Raw genomic sequence first — 6,000 nt, 5'->3', positions numbered from 1 at the left:
TGACAGACAGAGAGGTGAACAGAAGGAGGAAGTAGGCGTTTGTCATGCAAAGAGGAAACGAGCCTCCCGCCACACAGCTGCAGGAAAGGCGAGAGAGAGAGAGAGAGAGATACACAGAGAGAGAGAGAGAGAGAGAGAGAAAGACAGAGAGAGGGGAACTGATAGAGCAAGAGATTGAGAAGGCGCGGAATTCAAAAGATTAAACGCAGAGCGCACAGGTCACCTCGTCTTGACTTCCAAAGAAAAACACTGGCCGGCTCCAATGAGAGGGCACAAAAACCCCCAGACATTGATCTCCCTCGATGATGGGAACACGCTGCTCGATCACACTCAGTGTGTACAGTGGCGCCGGCTGAATGAACACCCCATTAATAGCTCAGAGGAGGTAGGTGGTGGTGGTGGTGGGGGGGGGGTATTGACGGAAATTTGTTTTTAACGTGAGAGAGAGGGAGAGAGAGAGAGAGAGAGTGAGAGTGGGAGAGAGAGAGAAAATGTTGTGTCCTCTTCTGGGGTCATGCATTGAAATGCAGCGCTGGAGCGCACAGGCCCTGATGGATCAATGCGCTAGGGCTACTGAGCAGAGATGGGAAGGACACACACACACACACACACACACACACACACACACACACACACACAAAGACAAAATACTGAAACACAAACACAGTAGAGACTTACATAAACACATACATAAACACACACACACACACAAGAGCTTACAACTCTCTTCACAGGCTTCCAACTCAAAACCACAAGTACCTTGCACAACAGAGGTTAGATGTCTGGACAAAGAAGAAGGTGATTACCCAACAGCATCGTCCCCTCTCTCTCTCTTTCTCTCTCACACACACACACACACACACACACACTCTCTCTCATTTCCTCTGTCTACCACCTACCACACCACCTCTCTAATGTTGTCTCTGGGTTTGTCCTTCCTGGTGAGGGCCTTCCGTTTATTTCCAATACGGAACCCAGGCCTCACATGGGTTGACTGGAAGAGGAAGGACAGAAACAAGAGCGACAAAAAACGATAACAACACACTCCGGAAAAAAAAAGCACTTCCCGCCGGAACTCTCTGCATGTCCCTGTCAGAGCGTGTTAGGGCAGCGACAGATGATGGCTTAATTGCCTCTTGTTGGGGATAACGAGAGACACGGCGCTTCCATACACACCCACACACACACACCCACACACACACACACACACACACACACATACACGCACTCTTCTGGGGTGAAAGCCCTCAGCACAGACTCAGTTCACAGCTGGGCAAAAGAGCTTGCTCTTCTCCCTCTCTCTTTTTATTATGAAGATATGAATCAGAGATTGGGAGCACAAGGGACTTGGGCAGTGTTAGGCCCTGTATAGTCAACATTAATATGTCCCCCATTAAGCACGGCTAGTTTTAGTGTGCAGTAAAAACCTGCCACTGAAGCCAATGACGCAAACGAATATGACTCAAAAGCATGACTAACTCATTTAGGCCAAGAGGACACATCTTATGGGATATCTTCTGCCTCAGATTACTGGCGAGTCCTCACCTTCTCACCCAGATGCCCCCTGGGCCCAGCCGACCTCTTGACCTTTGACCTCACACGATCCGGTCTCGGGGATACAAATCGTAACAGACCCGCCTACCTCAGCTACGGTCAACACATAAATCAAGCCCACACTAGTTCTCTTTCAGGCCAAGCACAACAACATCACCTTTGGGATATACATGTAGCTTCCAAGGCGCATATCCCGAAGATGAGGTATTACGTTCTCCTTCAAGATGTTTTGAATCATAACATATGATTTTTACATTTCATAAGTCGTTTATGCTTACTGTTTCAATTATGTGTTCTTCCACATCCGAAATCTTCCTAATCTGTGTGTGTCCATGTGTGTCTATCAGGGTCTGACTGAGTGTGGATCACGTAAAATGGGATGATCAACTACTTTCTTTGATAAGTTACAGCAGCTGATGGATCTTTTATGCAAAGTCATGCTGTCTTACCCTTGATGTACATCACTGTAAATACAATCCTGTCTCTGCTCCTACGCACAAAGAACATGATATTTCATCATATTCCAGAAGTGACAATCCTAACTTGGATTGTGTCATTTAAAATCGACTGGATTATTTTGGTTAAACTAAATCCAGCCTAGGGTTTTGAAAGTGAAGTTGCAGGGGTACTGTGATGCCACTGAAGTGTGAGAGTGTGTAAAACTGCGCGAAAGTTATTTGTGTCAAATGGAGCGTTGCTCCAACCGAATGCCAAACTAAGGTTGTTTTGTAAATCGCAGAACTTCATGGTGAAAAAAGGTACAAAGGCTTTGTTCCTGATCAGGCTTCCCTAGGTTTCTCACTCCTGGCTCCATCAACAATTTAGAGTTATGCTCTTTCTTTTGTTTAACCAAACTTTTCCTTCCAGAGTTTGAACTAGTAGCTCAAAGCAAAGCAAGCCATCTCAGAGATCGGGCTCGGAATATTCCCTCTCTCTCTGACCTCAAAAACCAGAAAGTTCCAGACAGATTGAAAGAGAGGGAGGGAGAGAGAGAAAAAAAAATCAGGCATATCTGTAGCCACCACCGAGCTGGTGGTTTCCTTGGAGATGCATATTTGATGCTCCGTCTTCCAATTAGTTGGGTTCAGAGCGCTGCACCTCCCACCCCCCACTGAGATGAGGATCCCCACCCACCCATCCACACACACACACACACACACACACACTGACACTTCCTCTGACAGAAGAAGTCGCTGCAGCCAAGACCCCCTTGTGTGTGTATGAGAGAGTATGTGTGTCTGTGTGTGTGTGTGTGTGTGTGCACGTGTGTGTGTGTGTGTGTGTGTGTGTGTGTGTGTGTGTGTGTGTGTGTATGCATATCAGTGAGTGTGTGTGCACCAGTGAGTGTACTGTATGAGTGTGAGAGTGTGTACACACACACAGACAGAATTTCTGACGTGGTGGATCAGGAGAGGGATTTCTGTGATTGAGACGAAGGAGGACTGAGAGCTTTTGAAAACCCATATGCGTGAGAAAAAAAAAAAGTTGGAGTGCAATTGCATTATGCAGTAAAAGCGACAGAAACTCTGGATTCCCAACCAACTCATTCAAAAACAGACCATGGCATCACTTTTATTGCAGAGGAGGGACAACGCAACAACTTGTGTTTGTTTTCAGTTTATGGGCCCTATTTTCATCAAAAACACACCGCAGTGAGAGTGAGAAAAGAAGAGAGAGAGAGAGAGATAGACAGAGAGAGAGAGAGAGAGAGAGAGAGAGAGATGCTTTTTAGATGGTTCATGCAGAAAACAGGTGTGTGAATCCACAGAGCAATCATCTCATTTTGTTTCATTACCATCCCTCACAAAAAAGACGCCACTTCAAAAGACCAGCCAGACCCAGCTGTACACTTGAGCTTGGTTACATAAGGCCGACATAATTTGTCCCTGTATGTGCATAATGTGGGAAAACACTTCACTGCTTTAAAATACCGAAAGAACACACACACACACACACACACACACACACACACACACACACACACACACACACACACACACACACACACACACACACACACACACACACACACACACACACACACACACACACACACACACACACACACACACACACACACACACACACACACACACACACACACACACACACACAGAGAGAGAGGACCTTTCACCATTAGCAACAAGATAAAAAACACTCTGCCATTTGGCTTCCAGTAACTTCAGCTAATAAAAGAGGGGATTTAAAGCTATTCCCAGCCATGTGCCATTTGAGGCAAGAGGAGGAGGAGGAGGAGGAGGAGGAGGACCACTTGGGGCCCTGGCAGAGAGCGGCTTGACCGTGGCTCACCTGATGGACGTGTGGCCGCCGACACTGGGAGTGGCCACAGACCAAGCGAGGGACGCCGGCTGAGTGACCTTCTGCTCCGAGCTCGGTCAGCGCAGCGGGTAGCGCTGCTACACTGACCCAAAATGGGTCAAGACGAGGTGATGTCAGCCTGTCACCGTGGCGACACACCCTGCTCATGCCGATGGTGTGTGTGTGTGTGTGTGTGTGTGTGTGTGTGTGTGTGTGTGTGTGTGTGTGGGGGGGGGGGTGATGGATGAGGTAAACGCGAGAGGTAGGGGAGGGAAAGAGAAAGGGAGAACAGCAGATGAACAGCGAGAAGTGAAGAAGGAGAAAGGGATAGAGAGAGGGACAGAGAGAAGAAAATCAAACAAAAGAGAGAGGGAGAACATAAGTTTGTCTAAACACTTGTGGGAGGGAACAACGGAGACATAGCAGGAGAGACGGAAAGAACGAAAAGAGAAAGAAACAAAAAGAGTGTCAAAGAAAGAACAGAACAAGAGAGAGGGGGAAGACAAAGACAAGAGGCAACAGAAAGAAAAGACATAAAAGCAAAGCCAAGGAGTATCTAGAAAGGCAGAGGGGGGGGGGGGGGGGGACAATACCCAGGCGGTAGGCGGCAGAGAGAGTTTCACACAATGGGCAATTACCACTGCGAGACTTTATGAGTACAGCCGCAGAGCAGAGCGGCGGGGTAGTTTAAGAGGAGGAGGCAGCGCCACATCTACACTACACTACACTACACTACACTACACTACACTACACTACACTACACTACACTACACTACACTACACTACACTACACTACACTACACTACACTACACTACACTACACTACACTACACTACACGGAGGCATTCAGCCGGGCTGAGGAGGCCTGTCGGACCAGTGCGCTCCTCAGACAAAAGACTTCTTCTGCGCTAGCTACCCACAATGCATCCGGGGGCCCCTCGTTCCACAGTGGTTTTTGCGCTCGCAGAATTCCAGCTCTGCTCGACAGTGGAAAAGAGGAGATGACAGCAATCCCAAAAATTCCAGAATTCCTCACCACCACCACCACTACTACCACCCCTCCACCTCCTTTTTCTCAGAGCCAAACCAGAGCCCCCTCCTCAGTCGTCCCCCCCCCCCCTCTTTTTGTCCCCACAAGACTCCAGTATGGCTTCTCTGGGCTTTGGGGCATTCTTCGGGGGGCTGGACTGCATAGCTGAGAGATTAAGCGATCCGAGGGTTGGGGTCCAGAGAGCTGTGGTCTGCTGTGGTCTGCTCCGGCCACTGATGCACTTCCATATCAGGAATGTCTGCTGCTGCTGCTGTTACTGCTGTTCCTTTCAACATCACTATGGGCTCCCCCCCACCCCCCCAAAAAAGAAAAGAGAAAACGGTTGAACTCTCCCCACTGTATGTTCTCTGTGTTGTGTGTGTGTGTGTGAGTGAGTGAGCCAGAGAGATAGAGGGCGGGGGGTGGAGGGAGAGTCAGTGACTGCAGTGAGTGTGAATGTGTGTTAATGAATGAGTAACGGAATGTGAATTCTTTTGATTCTGTGTGTGTCTATATCAATCTTTGTGTGTGTGTGTGTGTGTTTGTGTGTGTGTGTGTGTGTGTGTGTGTGTGCGCGTGTGCCTGCGCATAACCCCCATACCCCAGTGAGTGTACACACAGTCAGTGAGGTGGTGGTTAGGAGGGATAGCTATGCAGAGGCCTGTGTGTGCCAAGGCCTGTGTTTAACCAACGTCCCTAAGCGCCACTGGGAGCATTTCAACCCTAATTACTCCAGCTATGCCATCACTGACCCCCCCCCCCCCCCATCCTTCTCTCTCACACACACACACACACACACACACACACACACACTAACACACACACACACACTAACACACACACACACACACACTCACTCACACACACACTCACTCACACACACACTCACACACACACTCACACACACACTCACACACACACTCACACACACACTCACACACACACACTCACACACTCACACACTCACACACTCACACACTCACACACTCACACACTCACACACTCACACACTCACACACTCACACACTCACCACAACCCCACCACCCCCCAACCCAAATAACAGGGTTTTCAAATCACACAGGACCATCATCATCAG

General features: G+C 48.6%; 1 protein-coding gene across 3 annotated transcripts in view; it reads right to left on the bottom strand.

The window, feature by feature from the left end:
• elmo1 (engulfment and cell motility 1 (ced-12 homolog, C. elegans)) overlaps nt 1–6,000 on the bottom strand; it is a 102,311-nt gene that overhangs the window by 82,629 nt on the left and 13,682 nt on the right. For 2 of the 3 annotated variants that reach the window (XM_062530303.1, XM_062530305.1), the window contains exon 1: nt 1–9. This exon is cut by the window's left edge and continues 273 nt beyond it. The exons of the other annotated variant lie outside the window; for it this stretch is intronic. The gene's annotated coding sequence lies outside the window, so the exon portion shown is untranslated. Of the gene's footprint in view, nt 10–6,000 lie in introns of those variants that run through there. 3 annotated transcript variants of the gene reach the window in all.

The sequence above is a fragment of the Sardina pilchardus genome, chromosome 24, assembly GCF_963854185.1.
Source record: "Sardina pilchardus chromosome 24, fSarPil1.1, whole genome shotgun sequence".
Classification (NCBI taxonomy): Eukaryota; Metazoa; Chordata; class Actinopteri; order Clupeiformes; family Clupeidae; genus Sardina; species Sardina pilchardus.
The sequence above is the reverse complement of the archived record's forward strand: the minus strand, read 5'-3'. Positions and strand labels throughout refer to the sequence as shown.